Consider the following 21,786-nt stretch of genomic DNA (forward strand, 5'->3'; position numbering starts at 1 on the left):
GATTCAAGTGGTACGTTTTAAATGATTAAAATCAACAAAAGTATATTATTTTTCACGTGTACACATAAATTAAAGAAAATCCATATACTTAAAATAATTTCTTTACAGGTCCAATTATCTTAATTCAATTAACGGACATCAGGACCTTAACTCATCTGGATAACATCCCGATAAAATTTCCCGATGTACTTGGGACCTCTGATTATTATTTACTGGTAGGAGTAATCCGTTACATTAACAATGACCTTACGTCGACTAATGGATTAGGAAAACTGTCCATGGGACACTACACAACAATCTGTCGCAGAAATAATCTGTGGACCGAGTTTAATGATCTCAATGCAGGAACACAAAGAACTCTAACCAAAGATGTGGACAAAAAAGTCAACATAGAATTTCTAATATACATTAAAGTTGAAAAAACGTATAAATAAAATCAATTAAAACTGTATCACCATGCCTTTATATTTTAGTCCAGAAAGCCACTGCGCATCCGCTAGGAAAAATATTCTAATTCGGATTATTTGCACAATCTTACTCAAAAAGGACTCCTCTTAACAAATTTGCATGTTGCCAGGACCAAATAGTGGTCAAAAATTTTTTAAACGTTTTTTTTTGTTTTTTTCCTAAAATTATTTTTTTTGCACGGAAAAAAGTTTTTTTAGGTTTTTTGGATCATTCCAAAGAGAGAAGGTCCTAAGTGACTTTCCTCTAAAAATGATAGTTTTTGACATATAAGCGATTAAAAATTGAAAAATTGCGAAATCGGCCATTTTTAACCCTCAAAAACTATGAAAAGCTGAAAGTTTGAATGTTGCCAAGGTAGGTAGATATTCTCTAAACATGGATTGATGAAATCCCGAAGAGTTTTTTGCAATACAATATTTAAAACTTCTTTGTTTTTTAATTGCTAATCAAGCGTGCACGACACTATTTTCCACCGACAGTATGGTGCAAATGAAAGGAATAAATTCGTTATTTCGTAAACCGGCGACTTTAAGGAAAAATCCCGAAACAGGTCGATTTTTATTTTTAAGTTATGATATTGTGGCATATACGGTATACTAGTGACGTCATCCATCTGGACGTGATGACGTAATCGATGATTTTTTTAAATGAGAATAGGGGTCGTGTGCTAGCTCATTTGAAAGGTTCTTCAATTCTCTATTCAGTAATATAAACATTTACATAATTATTTATACAGAGTGTCCAAAAAATTTTCATTAAATTAAATTATTTGACAAAAAAAGAAGTAGAAGGACACCCTGTATAAAAAATTATGTAAATGTTTACATTACTTGATTGAGAATTGAAGAACCTTTCAAACGAGCTACCACACGAACCCTATTCTCATTTAAAAAAATCATCGATTACGTCATCACGCCCAGACGGATGACGTCACTAGTATACCATATATGCCACAATATCATAACTTAAAAATAAAAATCGTCCTTTTTCGGAATTTTTCCTTAAAGTCGCCGATTTTCGAAATAACGAATTTATTCCTTTCATTTGCACCATACTGTCGGTGGAAGATAGTGTCGCGCACGCTTGATTCGCAATTAAAAAACAAAGAAGTTTTGAATATTGTATTGCAAAAAACTCTTCGGGATTTCATCAATCGATGTTTAAAGAATATCTACCTACCTTGGCAACATTCAAATTTTCAATTTTTTACATAGTCTTCGAGGGTTAAAAATGGCCGATTTCGCAATTTTTCAATTTTTAATCGCTTATATGTCAAAAACTATCATTTTTAGAAAAAAGTCACTAAAGGCCTTTTCTGTTTGGAATGATCCAAAAAACCTAAAAAAACTTTTTTCCATGCAATAAAAATAATTTTAGGAAAAAAACAAAAAAAAAAACGTTTAAAAAATTTTTGACCACCTTTTGGTCCTGGCAACATGGAAATTTGTTAAAAGGAGTCCTTTTTGGGTAAGATTGTGCAAAAAATCCGAATTACAATATTTTTCCTAGCGGATGCGCAGTGGCTTTCTGGACTATTTAGACTGTAATTCTTTTCTACATTAATAAAGAGCACCAAATTTGATCTCATGATGTCTTATTTAGTTATTTGCACACAATTTGCGCTAAATTGGATCACTAAAAATTTTCGTTTTTATTACTGTTTAAAATTTTAATGTTTTATAATAATCTTTATGGTACAAAATTAGCACCAAATGAGCACTAAATTATTGCATAAAAAAATTTTCGATATTTTAATTTTTAAAAGTTTTGTTTATAACAAATTGTTTAAACAAATATTTTATTATAATGTTTATGGTACAAAATTAGCACTAAATGAGCACTAAATTATAGCCTATTTAGAATATGAATAATTTTATTTTTTCATTGTGTACTAAGAGTGGACAAGCCAGCTTAACGTTAAGCTGGCTTGTCCACCTGCTTTTTTAAATAAATAAAGAGCACAAAATTCAGGATATGGATATTTTGTTAGCACTAAATGAGCACTAAATTCTAGCATAAAAAAATTTTCTATTTTTTAATTTTTTAAAATTTTGTTTATAACAAATTGTTTAAACAAATATTTCATTATAATGTTTATGGTACAAAATTAGCACTAAATGAGCACTAAATTATAGCCTATTTAGAATCTGAATAATTTTATTTTTTCATTGTGTACTAAGAGTGGACAAGCCAGCTTAACGTTAAGCTGGCTTGTCCACCTGCTTTTTTAAATAAATAAAGAGCACAAAATTCGGGACTGCGGTACAAAATTAGCACTAAATGAGCACTAAATTATGGCATGAAAATTTTATTGTTATATAAAAGTGGACAAGCCAACTTTACGGACCTTCGTGGAATATGCATCTTGCGTCTGGTCACCCGCCTATGAGACATACAACTGTAAGATTGAAAGGATCCAGCACCTATTCCTTAGGTTCGTCGCATTCAAAACAAACCGTAGAGACTGGAATTATATGGATCTTGAACTAGAACTTAACATTGACACCTTATCAAGCAGACGGAAAAAGAAGGACATGTACATGTTGTATAATATTATAAATTCAATTCACGACTGCCCTGAGCTCCTGGAGGAAGTAGGTTTACATATTCCCTCCAGAATCACACGCTCAAGATCTACGTTTCATACTCCCATCAGCAGAACTAACTTCACTGCAAATTCTTTCATCTCGAGGGTTTCTAGACAGGCAAATGCTTGCTCCAATTGTGTGGATTTCTTTGCGGATAGTTCGCGATTTTTAAAAACGCTAAAGGATTGCACCCTCTAGTTTTATGTTCTTGAATATTTTAAACTTGTGATTATATATCTTTACCTGTTATTTTTACTTTTTGACTTGCTTTATTGTCGTAGTGTTTATTGTATCTTATTGTATTTTACGTATATTTGTAATATTTTGTTAGTTCTTCATATCTTCTGTAATGTTTTATTGCAATGAGCTTTGCTCGTAAATATATATAAATAAATAAATAAATAAATATTATATTTATATGGGATTGACCCACAATTATTGGTGTAATAAAAATTACATTTTTAATTAACTACTGTTTGACGTTTCGATTTCCAATGCGGAAATCGTTCTCAAAAAGGAAGGAGTATATTCTGAAAAGAATTCTGGGAAGATTTTATAACCCGGTTTTAATCAGGTTCTGTAGTCGTTACCCTGGACGGAAATATTCATTAATGGAAAAAGTTATGAAAGAGCAGATTAAAAAAATTGCAAAACGGCATGGACACTTTAAAAATTAAAAAATTGTTACAATATATACGGGACGGAATCTACATAGTGGAGAAACATTGGATAAAGTGGAACTAATAAATAAATGTAATAACACATGCATCGAAAATTTGGACCATTGTACCCGTATTTAAAAAACATTGACATTGCTCGTTATTGTCAAGGAAAAAAACATTTAAACTTGGCGATAACTTCTACATGTTTTCTAGCAACTCGGTAAGTGCAACCAAATAATTAATTATTGAAACAGTTTTAAACAGTCCTTGTGTTTACATTCATAGATAAAACATAAAATGACGTGTAATAAGATAAGAGTGTACCTGTTCGTTAAACAGTGTAGGTAAATTTGCATTACATTATTTATTTAATGCATCGTCTGTGCAAAAATTGAAGCGCTTATTGTATAAAGGGTATAAGTCTACAATACTTAGTTTTGAGAAAAACGAAAAAAACTCTTTAGTTTAGAAACTTGATGATCTATCAAATTTTGTTCTAGAGATGAAATGTAGAAGGAGACTAGTAGAGTGACATGTGATACAGCAAACTTGGCTTTGAAAACTATTAAGGCCAAAAAGTCGTTTTTAAAGGCTGGGACTTGATTCCTTTATACAATCAATGAATAAAAGACGAAATAGTGCTGCTTCTCTACAGTTAAATTATTAATTTATTTATAAAAAGGGTTTATTATTAACAAACAAGACCTAAAATACATCGTAAGAGTAACTAACGTAAGCTAACCGAAGTAATAAAATAAACGACGAAGTGCCACAAAGGATGGTGGCGCCACAAGGTAATCAGTCCCGGACTAGTTCCCTTTATACGCTCAACAAAAATTTTATCGTGCGATATTTCGCGTACGGTGAGAGATACAAATTTCCTTTATAGACTCATCGATCCGTCGACGTTGGTTTAACAAAATGTATATCTCACTTTAATTTCGTACGGAAGTGGACTTATTCCCTTTATACAATAAGCGATTCAATTAATGTGCGCTTTCGATGATTGTCAAAAATTTATAAAAAGAGGCTTTGCTAATAAAAGTTGACGATAATTTTGATAACACTATAAAGATTTTTATAAAAAAATCCTTTATAAAAGGTATGTTTATTAAAAAGAACGCTTTCGGGCTACATCACGGAACGTTTTCGGAATAATAATTCCATCTTCAGTGCTGCTACAAGTTCTTCTTCTTCTGGTTCCTATCCGTTTCGGATGTTGGAAACCATATTGGCAATCATAACCTTGCTCGCTGCGGCTCAAAACAGTTCAATTGAGGTTTTCTTAATTCATTTTCTCAAATTCCGCAGCCATGATATTCTCCTTCTACCGGGTCCTCGCTTACCTTTGACTTTACCTTGCAATATGGACTGCAGCAGATAGTAACGGTACTGATTTCTCATAACGTGTGTCCCAGATACTGTAATCTTATGCGTTTGATGGTAAACACAATCTCCGGTTCCTTCTTCGTTCTTCCTAGGACTTCCTTGTTCGTGATCCTTGCTGTCCATGATATTCTCAGATTTCTCAGCATTCTTCTATAAAGCCACATCTAAAATGCTTCAAGTTTTTTAATAGTGGTGTCTGTAAGCGTCCATGCCTCCGCTCCGTACAACAATACACAGAAAACGTAACATCTCAAATGTCTCATTTTTGTATCTAGGGATATGTTGATTGATATCGTATCTAGTACGACTAGATCATAACTTCTCAAACCAATTCAAGACAGAGAGAGGTGTTAGACAAGGATGCATGTTATCACCTGACTTATTTAACATTTATGGTGAACATCATGAGGATGGTTTTAGAAGGATGGGCCGGTGGAGTAACAGTAGCTGGTAGGAAAATCTCCAATTTAAGATTTGCTGATGACACTACACTTATAGCAGCAAATGAGCAAGAAATGTTTGATCTCCTGCGAAGAGCGAAAGCAATAAAGTTGGTATAAAAATCAATAAAGCTAAGACAAAAATAATAGTGGTCGACAGATTCGACACTATTCAACTGACTAACATGTTACAAGAATACCAGATAGTAAACACCTTTGTCTATCTCGGATCTAGTATAACTAAAGATGGTAACTGTGAAGCAGAAGTTCGGAGACGTATTTGTATGGCAAAAAATGCGATGAGTCGCCTAACTGAAGTTTGGAAAGACAGATCTATCTCTCAAAATATCAAAATGAGACTGGTGAATGCCCTTGTATTCTCAATATTTCTATACGGAGCAGAGACTTGGACTCTTCGCGCATGCGAGCGCCAAAAAATTGATGCCTTTGAGATGTGGTGCTGGAGAAGAATGCTGCGCATACCTTGGATAGCTCATAGGACAAACTTTTTCATTCTAAACCAACTCAAGATTAAAAAAAGGCTGTCCACAATATGTCTGCAATGAATACTGCAATTCTTTGGTCACGTGGTTCGCAGAGGTGACGACAGTTTGGAGAGATTAATTGTTTCTGGACACGTTCCGGGAAGAATATCAAGAGGATGATCACCAACTAGATGGTCTGACCAAATAAAGCATTCAGCTGGAAACTCATTCTGCGAAGCTCTTAGAGCAGCTGAAGATAGAGACCAATGGAGAAACATTGTTAGGAATATTGGACAAAATCACGATCCTCAGTAATGGGGAAACGACAAGAGAGAGAGGGAGAGATATGTTGTGGTTTTTTAAGATGGAGCTCATTTTGTTAAAGACCGTTCTTGCCTTTCTTATGCGGAACTTTATTTCCTGTACATTGCTCCACTGCTCATTTATAACAGTTCCCAGGTAGCAATACTGTTTTACGCGCTCTATCTGCGTTCCATTAATGCATAGATGAGCCCCGTTTATATTCGCCTTGCTGATAATCATTTGTTTCGTTTTCTGGGTATTATTGTTTAGTCCGTACTGTTGACTGTACTTGTTGATTCTATCCATTAGCCTCTGAAGTCCCTCTAAACTAAACTATCTGCTATCACCATGGTGTTGTCGGCATATCTAATATTGTTTACACTTTCTCCATTTAGAAGGATGCCTCCGTCTACTCCGTATAGAGTATAGAGCCTCGTTTAAAATTCTCTCTGAGTACATAAATATTAAATATCAACGGCGATAGGATACATCCCTGTCTAGCTCCACGTAGTATTTTTATGTGATCTGTTTCTTCTCCGTTAATTGTCATATATGCGGTCTGATTCCAGTAGAGTTCTGAAATTATTCTGAGGCCTTTATCATCCAAGTCTGCTTCTTTTAAAAATGTTAATCATCTTTTGGTGTTGAACTCTGTCAAATGCCTTTTCATAGTCGATCAAGCACGTGTATACGTCGCAAGTAACGTCCCTGCATCTTTGAATTAGTACCTGTACCCCAAAAGTGCCTCTCTGGTACCAACTGCATTAATGAACCCGAACTGTCTGTCTGCTACAAGTTACACATTTTTACAGCCACTAAAAATATATGCTACTTGCTTATGAGAACGTAAACGTCTTTTATGCAGGACTTTTCTTACAGTGTGCAGAAATATGAGTTTCTCGGGCTTCTAGCAAACGACTAGCGAGAACAATTAGTGGTACCGTAATGCAGAATTCTCAAAAAAAAACGTTCATCACGCTGATCTCTGCACCTTTTTCTGTTTGATTCTGGCCTTCTAGTGTATTCTCCAGTCACGTGTCTCTTTGGTCACTTTGTAAGACCATCATGGACGGTACTTTTGGCAATATTCAAATGAGCTGCAATATAACGTATACTGAGACCATCTTCATGTAGTGCCACAAGTTTTGCATTATTTTCAGGGGTCACACTAAAACGATTTGAGAACACTAATGAACAGTGATCTAAATGTATCAGAATAAACGTGAAACTTATCGTAACTTCAATAAAAAATATAAACAATCTGTTGTGGTAGGCCCAAGCGGAGATTTTTGCAGTTACTCAAGCGTGTCAGATTATTACATGGGGAGAAACCTTGTGCCCTGAAAATGTACCTGTACCATATATTGGCTCTTAATGCAGGGGTGTTAGTTAAGAGGGGGCCGAAAAAAAAATCTAACCTTAGAAAAACTCGAAATCGTCAGATTAAGATAAGGTAAGTTAAATACATGCAAAACAGTGTATATTTCAAAAATCTGACGATTTGAGCGGGGCGTAAGGAAATGGGTGACAAAGTTTCACAAGAAAAAAGCGAATATTTCGCGAAATGAATGACAGATCGAAAAACTAAAAAATAAGTACTCAATATTTTTCACAAATATATCAAATGATACCAAACATAACTTCCCACGGAGAGGGGGGGGGGGTAAATTTAATATTTTAAATACGAATCCCGCGATATTTCGCGAAATGAACATCAGATCGAAAAACTGAAAAATACACTTATTCAATATTTTTGAAAAATCTATCGAATGGCACTAAACACGACCCCCCACGGAGATGGGATGGGGGGTTACTTTAAAATCTTAAATGGGAGCCCCAATTTTTATTGCAGATTTGGATTCCTTACGTAAAAATAAGTAACTTTTATTCGAGACATTTTTCGAATTATGGATAGATGGCGCCATATGGCTATAGATGGCTCTAAAAAAACGATTGTTGGAAATGAAAAATTAAATTAAAAATGGACAAGTCCCCACTAAAATGAAAAAACTTTTTTTGGTTTTAGGACCTACTCTTCACAACCCAATAGGTCCCCAAAGCGCTCGAGTGCTAGTAAATAAGATAAAGTATCATTTTTTTGCAAAATTTCAAAATTCTGTTTCTATGATGACGCGATTGACCACCGACCTATAAAGGGTTAAAAACATTAAAAACCCGTTTTTGTTGATATGAATGAACATTAATGTTTACTTTCTCCCATTATAACCAATATACAATGAAGTAATTTAAAAAAAAAACATACAAAATGTAAGTGTCCCGTTTTTTTGACCAGAAGTGTATATTATTAATTATTTTCTTACTTCATTAGCATCTGGTATGTTATGTATTACACTAACATAACAGAACAGTTTTTTAATGTTATTAATTGATAAATGGCAACTCGTTTTGATGTTATAGCATGAATTAAATGGCTTATTAAACAGAAGAACTAGTAGTAAGTGCTTTGAAATCGTTTTAAGATTGTCAACAGATTTATAACCATGCACTTAGAAGTGCTTTTCAATTAAATCCAAACATAAATGAGTTTTTTTAAGTACCAGAAGTAGGACCAGCAATTACAAAAAACTTGAATGCTTGGAACCAATTTATTTCGGAGAATTCTTACATAATTACTGGGTTTAACCAAGAAAACCATAATTCAGGAACACAAGAGGGCACTAAATGAATAAGAAACCATTGTTCACCAATGAGTTTAACATACATTCCATGTCAAGTCACTCAGGCAAAAACTTTTGGATCTCCGATTTTTCTGAAACTTGGTTTATAGCTTCTGCGAGACGTAAAAATAAGATATTTAAGGTCAAAAAATCTTCTTCTTTTTTACAGTGATTTGGTGTTTATTTAAACAAATTTGCATTTTCTATCGTAAAGTATCAATAGAAAAAATAATATTTTAATAGAGGGGACTCAAAAATGTCATTCTATATGGCATTATAACAAGTTATTTTGATTCAAAACAAGTTTTTGATCAAATTTTATAGTGTAGAAAACGTTAAAACATCGCTTTTACATTTTCCTCCATTCCCAAAATACATCATTTTATTTATTTATTATTTATTTACGGACCGAAGTCCATTAGTACATGATACAATTAAATTAAAATGTCACACAAATTAGAAAAATAAGATCTAGTAGGTACAAAATTGGTAAATACATAACAAACAATAAAGAATAAAATTACTTGCTCTCATTTAACAATTGAGAGCTAGAACATTTTGAAATTGACAAATACAACTTATCCTAGAACAAAGACAATAACAGTAACAGTAGTTGACAAATCAGTCTTGAAATTAGAACATTAAGTTAAGTATAAATGTAATTGTGTGGAAAACGCAGTAAAGTCGTTCACAAAGAAATCAATTTGCGGAGATAATGTGTTTGCTAATTTAATAGTTTTAGAGAGATAGGAACTTGAACCATAATTTGTGCGGTTAATGACCTCGTGGAAGGTGGTCACAGAATGGGTGGTTCTTGAAGGTACATGTAGACCAATTTTATTTAAAAGTGGGATACAGAATTTATGACCATGAATTAAGTTATATAAGAAGCAAAGATCTTTATGTTGACGACGACTCTGTAATGAGTCAAGTCGAATAATTTGCAGTAAAGACTCATAACTTTGACCAGTGAGATGCATCTTTATTTTTTTATTAATATGACAGTTATATTGAGGTGACCAAACACATGATGCATAATCTAAATGTGGTCTAACCAAAGAACAAATCTAACCAAAGAATCATAATCGATTTGGCTGAAAATTTGCCCACAGATAGGCAAAACATAGGACTTTAAGTGGTTAGAAGGATTTGAATTATATTACAATACCAAAAAAGTTACATGCAATAATATCAGACCAAAATTATATTAGTCCAATTGGGATAGCATTTGACCTTGCATGCCGAGCTGCCCAAAATTTTATTTTTCTAAACTTTAGGGAGGGGTCAATAGTAGCCTAAATTTAAAATTGCGAATGAATTCCTCTGTTACGTTAGCCGCCATCTCTTGATTTTAAAGGAGAACCGTTTTTGCTGAATATCTCCGTCATTTTTAACTTTTCGACAAAAATGGTAGGAACTGAAATTGTTCTAAATAAATCGTATTTACAATTATTACAACTTCTTTTTAACAATTTTTGTCGTGAAGTCGATATTTTCTGAGTTAATTGTACATACTTACAGTAGACGCCTGTATTTTTGACTATGATATTGCATGTAACTTTTTTGGTATTGTAATATAATTCAAATCCTTCTAACCACTTAAAGTCCTATGTTTTGGCTATCTGTGGGCAAATTTTCAGCCAAATCGATTATGAAGTATTTTGGGAATGGAGGAAAATGTAAAAAACGGTATTTTAACGTTTTCTGCACTATAAAATTTAATCAAAAACTTGTTTTGAATCAAAATAACTTGTTATAATGCCACATAATGACATTTTTGAGTCCCTTCTGTTAAAATATTATGTTTTCCATTGAAACTTTATGATAGAAAATGCAAATTCATTTAAGGGGTCATATACGTTTCTCGGCTTCAAAAAATCGATTTTATTTTTTTGCTTATTTTAAAAGGTACATCTCTTAGAAACATTTTAAGACCAGAACGAATTCGATATTCGAATTATTGACGAAGTTACAGCTGCTTTAAACGGAACTAGTCGGGTCGCTCCGCAGGTCTTGCAAAACTTTAAACACGTTTTTCTCGAAATAGCATTTTTCATAACGGTGGGCATGATAACTGCTTAACCGTTCGTCCGATTAACTTCATTTTTGGCACACATATTCTAAATTAGATTCACTATCGTGCGACGAGAGCTTTTTTGATTAAATTTAACCATTTTCGAATAGCAATAAAAAAATAGACTTTTGAATGAAAAAAAAATAGACTTTTTTTTTAATTTCGACCGTTTCCGTTATTAATTTTTTTTTCTTAAATTCCTCTCGTCACACTAGAACTATGACTCTAAAAAATGATAACGAATAAACAATTTTTGTTTCAAATAAATATTACGAGCTGAATCATGCCCACCGTTGGACCTGAAAAAAAAACACGTTCTACGCCACTGGACGTGGCCGCCATGTTTTTAATTATTTTTTTAACTTTTAACATATGTTTTATGCTCCTTAAGAGTCCACCTTTAAAATAAAAAAAAATGAAATCAATTAGCTCAATAGTTTTCGTACAATTTATTATTACATTTAGACTACTTTTTAAGCTCGAGAAACGTATATGACCCCTTAAATAAATAGGCACCAAACCACTGTAAAATCGCTTAAAATAACATTTTGAGAAAAAAAAAGAAGAAGAAGACAATTCGACCTTAAATATTTTATTTCTACATCCCACAGAAGCTATATACCAATTTTCAGACAAATCGCAGATCCAAAAGTTTTTTTGATCCAAAATTGAGTGATTTGAAATGGATGACCCTTAAACAACAGACAACATAGGTACATAAAATACTTTTTAATAAATGTTTCCAATTATTGGGAGAGTATGTTGAATAAAAAATTAATATGACATTTAAATTTTCAATACATAGATACTCGTAGAGGACAAATATTATGGCAACCTTGCATTGAAAATGTCCATGAAATTCGGGAGTAAACTTGGATTTTCCACCATTTTCAAACCAAAGGGCTTTTCATCAATTGTCATTTGTTTCGAGCTACTGTCATAATGTTGTATAATCCGTGTATAATATTAATATACACGGATTATACAAAATATGACAGAAGCTTGAAACAAATGACTGTGAATGAAAAGCCCTATAAAAAGAACAGACCATGGAAATATATTGTTACCTGATTGCTAAGGGCTAATCAAGTTGCGCTATAGGTTGTTACAGATTGAATGGATACTAAAAACTTTACATAGCAGTTTTACATAGATTTGAAAAGTTTTGAGCATTGAGTAAAAATGTAGCATATCCATAATTTTACTGGTGTGTTAGGTTTCACGCTTCAGAGTATATAACTTGTGTAATTAATTATCTTTGATTTAGGAGATTTATTATAATATTTTATAAATATGTTGTACTGAGGCAGTCCATTTATGTATGACTAGTTACATGTAAAAAATTTGTTTGTGATATATTTATTGTTAAAACGATACATTTTTGGCAAAGTAACGTAAGTGACATTTTTGGCAAGAATCATGTTTTTCGATTAAACTAACACTATTATTGTTTAGAAGGTAATGCTAAACTGTAGTAAGCCTAGAATTACTTTAAACATAATACACTACTCAACAATTGAAGTGGATAATTTTAAAATTCCTAAAATTAACATATAAAACTATTTTTAAAATAATTGCCTGTACTGTACTCTATATGCTATCTTTATTGCCAATATTTTTTGCATGTGGTTTTTTTCTCCCTATTCTTATCGGCCCTTATCTCGTACAAAGAGAGAAATGTTGTTCCAAACATGAATATATGATTCGTATAAAAGTGCTTGTATTGGCTTTACCAGTTGTCAATAAGTCAAGAAATCTATTTATCACAGAAACATTATGCCGCAAAGACGTTTAGAACTAGTGCAGCTCCAGCAATTAGTTCGTTGGATCCAACAAGGCATAACTCAACAAGAGGTTGCTATGAGGCTAAATGTGTCGCAAAGTGTGATAAGTCGTGCATGAAATCGGTATGTAGCAACTGGATCTGCAACATACAGGCATGGAGGAGGAAGAGAACATTCTACAACTCGTCGGCAAGACCGTTTTGTAGTTCTGACAGCAAGAAGAAACCCAACATTCACGGCTTCCAGAATTAACAGTATCTTCAGGCATGCTACTGGACGAGCTATTTCCAGTCAAACTGTCAGAAGACGGTTACATGCACCCAATTTAAGGGCTAGACGGCGCGCTACCCATCCACAACTAACTAGGGAGCAGCGTGCATGCAGATATCGCTGGGCGATGGAACACTATCAGTGGAATTTCGAAAATTGGAGGAACTGTCTCTTTACTGACGAGTCCAGATTTCGTTTGTATACGAATGATGGCCGAATATTGGTGTGAAGGGAAAGAGGACAGCGTTACAATGAAAATCTGAGAGTCCCAACCACTCTTTTTGGAGGTGGATCCGTTTGCGTGTGGGGAGGCATATGTTTTGACAGTCACACGGACTTGGTCGTCTTAATTAATGAAACAACGACTGCTACACGATATCGAGACAGAGTCATAGTACCAATAGTTGTTCCATTTTTTGGTGCAATAGGCGAACAATTTGTTCTGATTGATGATAATGCTCGCCCTCACCGTGCGAGAATTGTCAACTAGTGTATAGAAGCTCATGGCATTACAAGAATGGAGTGGCCACCGTGTTCACCTGATATGAATTGCATTGAACATGTTTGGGCCGAAATGTCTAGGCCACAAAACAGGCTCCTTCAACCGCCTCAAACCTTAGATCAGTTGACCAATACATTACGAGCGATTTGGGAACGTATACCGCAGCAGTTCATCAATAATTTAATAAGAGATGTTCCAAATAGAGTTAGAGCACTAAGGCGACACAGAGGTGGACCCAAACACTATTAATTTTTATTTTCGGGATATTACAAATTGAGCAGGAATAGAAATTTTAGGTTAATTTTACAATTTTTGTTTATTTTCTATTTTTTTTTTTCTTAAAGAATTTCTTTCTTTCGGTTCATCTGTATGAAAATACGAAGTAAAAATAAATCTTTATTTATATCACTTTATTTTTTAAGTTGACCTTATAAACAAAAAATAAAATACACATTTTCATAATATCCACTTCAATTGTTGAGAAGTGTATATGTATAGGCTTACTACACTTTGGCAGTGCCTTCTGAACAATAATAGCGTTAGTTTAATGGAAAAACATGATTTTCAAAAATGTCACTTACGTTACTTTGCCAAAAATGTATCGAAAAGTTTACTTTTATACAAATCTATATTTAAAGGCATGTCAAATTCAACTTTTCTTTTTAACTTTTCCTATGTAGTCTTCATAATAAATATACTGCAGTATCTGCAAAACTGATATTTCCTGAACTTATACAGAAGTATTTATCATTTATATAGGATATTAAATAATAATAGTTCTAATACTGTGCCTTGCGGTACTCCATAGTTCACTGGCTTAAATTCACTAGCTTCTAATATTTGAACACATTAAGTTCTGTTTTGAAGATAACATGGCATAAGTTCTAGTGCAGCTCGTCTACTGCCAATTCTCTCCAGTGTTGCAGAAAGGTCCTGTTGACTAACTATATCGAAAGGTTTGGTCAAATCAACAAAGATACACAAAGCAGGCTTTTTTGATCAATTGCTTTTGCTAATGTACCAGTTAGAAGAAACACAATAGCATCTTATGTCCATTTGGCCTCATGGAAACCAAATTGTTTACCTATCTAATAAGATAAACAATTTGGTTTCTTCTATTTTATGTTCGAAGTATGTACTCTTATTTTATTTGTTCACTATGAAATTTAAGATTTTTATTATATTTGTTGAACTATTTCCTCTCTTTATTAAGAATTAATAACAACTATTTTTAATCTATGAATTTATGAGGGTATTAGATTTATAAAATGTTCTGGACCTCAATTGACTTCTCAGTTATATCCTGTATGCATATTATACATTTAAAATGTAGTTTACAGAGACAAGAGGTGTACATTTGGTAATTTATGTGCATAATTAACTGAAAACATCACAACTCACAACAATAAAAAAAAACATCTTTATTTACATATATGCTAATCTGTAGTTATTCACAATTGAATTTACTGGATTAGTGAAAAGAAAAACCATCTATAAATAAACAATTTTATTTAAAGAATATTCAATTCAATGATTCAACTACTAAATGTTAGAAATATATTCGTAGGATATCTAGGGAACATCTATTCCAATACCAATATTTATAAATATATCCCAAAGCTACTGCAAATTTTTAAAAACTTAAAATATGTACTGAAGAAAATCTAAGGTGACTTAGCGTTTGCATTTAAAACAAACCAGATAAGGCACATTTACCTCATTAATTAGTTTAATAAAATGTAATTTAGCATGATCAAACATTCAATGTTTAGGGTGTAAATAAGGAATAAATATCTGTTTTTTATTGTTGTCATTTTGGTAGAAAAATGAGGGCTACGAATTGTCATAACTCACGTAAAATCCAACGCCAAAAGTATACTAACCTTAATAAATAACAAAATCTTGCACAGTTTTCGTAATAATTTTGTTGTTGAATGTTTTATTAAAAGGCACAACTTTTTGACACTTAACACTACTCACGCGCCATTATAAAACTGACTGAACTGACAGGAGAGAGCCACTGCCACTCAAAACTTACTGACAGCTGACAGATCACAGAACAATGCGTGAAAGGAATGTACATTTGAACAGTAGTTGACGTTTTTGAAGTTTCGAAGTACAAGAGGACATCTTTCTCTTACATGCAGACGTTGTATACGTCTTTGTTGACAGGGTAGTGTACAGATCCGGCTTTAGTTTAGTTCATTCTTACGCGACCAAAAGATAATTAAAAAAAAATCGAAGGGTAGTTACCACAATAACCATGATACTATAAATAACATTTATTATTTATAGTATCATGACAATAACTATTAACGACGTTCTACACCTTCGTTGCGGGGTATGCCTCTCAGAGGAAAGGGGGGAAACTTATATGCAAGCGAAACAGTATTTTCGAAACAGTATTTTCACTTTTATTTAATAATGGTACGGTAAACAATCCTAATTTTTTAATATGTTATTCCTTACAAAAAAACCTTTAATTTAAGCATAAATAATTAAAAATCGTAAATTTGGGTCAAAAGTTATTAACTTTTTAAGAGCAAAACATGATTTCGAAACAGTATTTTCACTTTTATTTAATAATGGTACGGTAAACAATTCTCATTTTTAATATGTTATTCCTTACAAAAAACCTTTAATTTAAGCACAAATAATTAAGAATCGTAAATTTGGGTCAAAAGTTATTAATTTTTTAAGAGCGAAACAGTATTTTCGAAACAGTATTTTCACTTTTATTTAACCCGGCACCTGCCACGTGGCTTTGCAAGGCGCCAACTGCCACGTGGGGTGCTCACAGCACCCCTTAAAAATTTTCTGTGATCTACTTGTTTAAAAAACAAAATAATGTGGTGAGTAACACAAGAATATTAAAAACATGTTTTAATTGATGGATTCGACCGTTACTTGATGGAAGTTCATTTTATCTAACAATAAAACACTGAAAACGTTTGTTTTCTATACTTCCACAAAATTTATTATAACTAAGTGACTACAGCTGTTTCGGCGGAGTGCCTTTCTCAAGTGATATAGTTTACATATAGGCACTCCGCCGAAACAGCTGTAGTCACTTAGTTATAATAAATTTTGTGGAAGTATAGAAAACAAACGTTTTCAGTGTTTTATTGTTAGATAAAACATGTTTTATTAACTTATTAGCCACTAATATGTTATAAAAGTTAAAAAATAAAATGAAAAAGGTGTTATAAGCAAATTAGCAAGTACCAAGCCATAATAAATGAAGTCAAGTAAAATATCTAAAAAAATTAAGATTTAGTGAGTATAGGGTCTATATTAATAATTTAAATCAGTTATTTCAATAAAAAATGTAAATTTGACCTGTTTATCAAAAATACAAAAAACATTTAAAACTTAAATGCCAGATGATGACACCCCAATTCGATTTTAGTGCTATAAGTTCAGAATAACACTAAATAACCACTTCAAACACTAACACATCTATGCTATATAATATTATAGAAAGCTACTATGACGCACAGCTCCGTTACCAAACTTGAAATACCAAATATTTGACAAAAATGTGTTATGGGGTGCTGGTAGCAGCCCACGTGGCAGGTGCCGGGTGTAATATCATTAGGACAATCTATATAGAATAATATGTTTTAAGTTAATTTTAAATAACCTTATAAGATGTGTATTAGTGAAGTGACATTGAACTCAGGTGAACCCATAAGACGTGTTGTTTTGAGTTAAGAATAAAATATAAAATAGACGACAAAACACGAGAGAATGAATTATATTATTGTACGTAGAATTGCGACATGGTTTGGCTGATATAATGTTATTGTTTATAATACACTTCAAAGACTTGTAAATAAAGTATGTTGTAGCAGATGAAGCAGTAATTATTTAAATAAGGACTATAAGGGTTAATTGTATACCAACCCTTCAACTTTCCTTACATGGCGCTCCTGTAAATTAATTGGGAGAATCTTCTGAAAATGGGCGACAAAAATTGGAAACACCGACGGCGGAAAATGGACCAGACCAGGACCCAGGAACCGAACCCAGTGAAAAAAGACAAAAGTGTTAAAATGTAAGTAGTCTATCTTTATTGAAAATGCTTCCCTCGTTTTTTATATATACATATTATTATTGAACATTGAATATTTATCTTTGCTGATTTTTGAATAATTTATGAAGTATCGATTTTTTTTTAAGAATATTTTTGAATTTTGAAACATGAAGTGATTTTTGAATTGAATATTTTTATCAAAGTTTATTATATATGCTATTATTGAATTTTGAATTTTATCAAATTTATTTGAAAAATCTCTATCCGATTTCTATTTCTAGTACGGTTATTTTTGAATATTTTAAGGAATATCGAATTTTTTTCAAAAATTTCTATCGAATTTTGAGATATAAACTTATTTTGAATATTTTTATCTAACTTTTGCATATGCTATTTTTTTATTGACAAATATGTATACTATTATTGAATTTTTATTAGCCAGTTGTTTTTATTATTGATATTTATTGATTCTATAGATACATTTTAATCGATTTTGTGTTAAATTTTGTATGATATGAACCTGAATTAATATTTTTTGAGTGATAAATGATATATAAATGATTTTTTTTTAATGAATAATGATTAGTGATGACATACGTTAATATAAGAGCTTAAGACAAACATTGCTATAAGCAAGAGATTTATTTTTAACGAACCGACCTGATGCGTCGAGATAAGGAATTTGGAGAAGAACTATATAGATGAGAAGAAGAACTAACAATAGTATAAGCTAAATATTATGAGACAACTTGAGACAATAAGAAACCCACTGCTCTTGTCAAATTGGGAAGGTACTAAGTGATTTATAGAAGCTTGAAAGCTTATTAGAGACCCACTCTGTGTTTTGAGAGTACCTATTTTATTCATGATTATTCGTGAATAAACAACGGCCTCAAAGCAAGGGATTGAGGTTGTGATATTTTTAGAAGAATTTGAATCGCATAAAATACCTATTTCGTGTTTTGAGTTAACTATACCACCTAAAAGGTGCGTACAGATCAGGGCGAAAATTCGGGTTAATATTGGCGGAGAACTAAGACATCCGAGTGAAACCTCTTTTATTAAGGTAAAACGAAGGTATCGGAGCTAGTATATGAAGTGATGATTATGATGTTATATGAAATGATATATGAGATAAATGATATATGATTGTTATATGAAAGATGTATATGAAGATGAATTATGTACACTGTAGAAGTGTTATTATGTGGAGAAAATGAAGAAATATAGTTGTAGTACCAGACAAGAAGAAGAAGAGAAAAAAAGAGAATTTTTAATAAAATATGTGGGAAAAATGAAAGAAGAAACATAAAAAATGCCAAAATAAACAATCAAAATTAAGAAGATACTAAGCAAATATGTAGCTAATCATTGAATTTTTGTCTAAGAATTAAAGTTGTAATTTTTTTTCTAAAGTAACGTAAATTATAAGTAACTTATTTTTAAATGCATATAATGAATTCAGATTAAATTTTCGTGGAAAATGGAAGTATTTGAATTAAGGATAGACAATATCTTACAATAAGTTTTAGTAGATAGTAAGCAAAGGGACACAGAAAGTGAAATTTTTAGACATTCAGAAACATAGATTAAATATTTATTATAGGTACAAAAGAGATATTGAAAGTTTTATAGAGACATTTTAGAAGTTTTTAGAGAGATTAAATCTTTATTATAGCTACAAAAGAGTCATTAGAAGTTTTTAGAGAAATATTAGAAATTTTTAGAGAGATTACATTTTTATTATAGGTACATTATTCTAAAGTTAGTAAGGTGTATATAAATAAATCAAAATAAGACTGAAATAATAAGATGAAATAGCAAAGTAACGTTAAATTATTTTTTTATACCATAATATATATACTATTTAATAGAGTTTTAGGTAATATTAGCTTAGCTTAGGAATATTAGTTAGATACGAGATTTTTATAATTATTTAGGTAGATTAGATTATTCCCCTGCTCATATGAGATGCTTATAGGCACTAAAAGACTATGTTAACAATCCGGATAGGTTTAGTCACTGTTTTTATGTGGACACTGTTTTTTTGTGAATGGAGAAAAGACTAAAAAGCAAGACGGAACAGAAAGTGAATTAGTGATAATAATAAACAATTTTTTTAGTATTAGGAAAAACCGGTTTAAAATAGGAAAAATAATATACATGTTTAGGGTATTAGGATAGTTAGGAAATTTAATTTTTGAAAATAGGTATTGAATAATAGGGTTGAAGTATTAGGTAACCATAAACATTTTGTAAAAGGGAAAGAGGAATATATCTCATTTTAAAACAGGGAGATGTAATATCATTTGGACAATCTATATAGAATAATATGTTTTAAGTTAATTTTAAATAACCTTATAAGATGTGTATTAGTGAAGTGACATTGAACTCAGGTGAACCCATAAGACGTGTTGTTTTGAGTTAAGAATAAAATATAAAATTGACGACAAAACACGAGAGAATGAATTATATTATTTTACGTAGAATTGCGACATGGTTTGGCTGATATAATGTTATTGTTTATAATACACTTCAAAGACTTGTAAATAAAGTATGTTGTAGCAGATGAAGCAGTAATTATTTAAATAAGGACTATAAGGGTTAATTGTATACCAACCCTTCAACTTTCCTTACACGGGTTAATAATGGTACGGTAAACAATTCTCATTTTTTAATATGTTATTCCTTACAGAAAAAACTTTAATTTAAGCACAAATAATTAAAAATCGTAAATTTGGGTCAAAGGATATTAACTTTTTGAGAATTCCCATAAGAACCCATGTTAAAACTTAACTTTGAACCTTAATAGTAATTAAACGGCACGGTAAAACAATTTTTAAAATATCAAGTCTTAGTTTTTTGAAGTAAACTATAACATACTAAAATTTCATGCAAATCCTTAATTCTTTGCCGAAGGTGTAGAACGTCGTTAAGATATTAGTTTATCAGACTATTTAAAGATATTCATTAAATTTATACATGTGAATAATAACGCATCGTTTTAATTTAAATTAATTTAACTTCAGTCAGGCAGCATTCTTTTCACATTTAAGCGATAAGCCAGAAAACTACAGGGTACTTAACCCGGGAGCAGTCGCGCTCACTTCTGTAACTTAAGTAGTCGCGCGTAGAGAAAAAATCTCACAATATAGATATAAATACGAATTTAAATCAAATTTATATTTTATAATATTTTTATTTACTTGTTATGTAAAAAATATCTATTTCTAACAATTTTAAAGCTAATTAGTTCTCACCAAAGCCATAAATTCCACAAAGAAAAAAATTCTACGCATTACTACTATCTTCCTCGAGGCACTTACGAACTTACGAGTGGAAAGCAATGTTGAAAAATTTTTCATCAATTTATCACGGAAACGGATAAAATGTGAGATTTTTTTCTCACGGCGCGACTGCTTCCGGGTTAAAAATGTCCCCACTGAACAGGCAGGCTTCCGCTCTCATATCGAACTTTTTTAGAAGCTAGGTTTCAAAAGAAACAAAAAACAGCAAGAGAATTCATAGAACTATAATAACAGCAGCTTGTGATACTGTTTGGAGACAGGGAGTAATATATAAACTGGCCCGAATTATCTCCTTCAGCAAAATAATTAACCTCATTGACAACATGCTGACAAACAGCATCTTCCAGATAATAATGGAAAAAAAGACGAGTAGAGACGAAACTTAATTGATAATGGCCTTCCACAGGGTTTGTTTTTGCCCCTTTACTTGTCAGTCCCTACATTGCTGACATGCCTGCAACCGAATCTCGGAAGTTTAGTTGGATTTATAGTTTGACGTAGCGTAGACGTAACGTAGATGCACTGGAAAAGTTCAATACCGAATTTTGTGTACTCTTGTTTATAAATGAACGTAAGCGCATGACTGGACGTAAGAGAAACGTAACGGAACGGAAGAGATGACCAACTTTCACCTTTTACAGTGCGTTTCTTACGTCTGGCCAATCATAAGGAAGAGTTTTGTTCTGTCTGTCACTCAAAGTGGACCCGCCCCCTCATCCCTTGTGTAAAAACTTGTTTGTCAACATATTCGAATTTTGTTAATTATTTGTTACAATGGATATTGTTATTAACTTAATAA

The 21,786-nt window shown here is 32.0% G+C and overlaps 2 protein-coding genes across 5 annotated transcripts in view; both read right to left on the reverse strand.

The window, feature by feature from the left end:
* Positions 1–15,671, reverse strand: part of LOC126884831 (protein FAM102A) — a 287,385-nt gene extending 271,714 nt beyond the window's left edge. For all 4 annotated transcript variants that reach the window (XM_050651099.1, XM_050651098.1, XM_050651097.1 and 1 more), the window contains exon 1: positions 15,527–15,671. The gene's annotated coding sequence lies outside the window, so the exon portion shown is untranslated. The remainder of the gene's footprint in view (positions 1–15,526) is intronic.
* LOC126884837 (uncharacterized) overlaps positions 1–21,786 on the reverse strand; it is a 332,062-nt gene that overhangs the window by 271,812 nt on the left and 38,464 nt on the right. The window lies entirely within an intron of this gene.

The sequence above is a fragment of the Diabrotica virgifera genome, chromosome 5 (assembly GCF_917563875.1).
Source record: "Diabrotica virgifera virgifera chromosome 5, PGI_DIABVI_V3a".
NCBI classification, from domain to species: Eukaryota; Metazoa; Arthropoda; class Insecta; order Coleoptera; family Chrysomelidae; genus Diabrotica; species Diabrotica virgifera.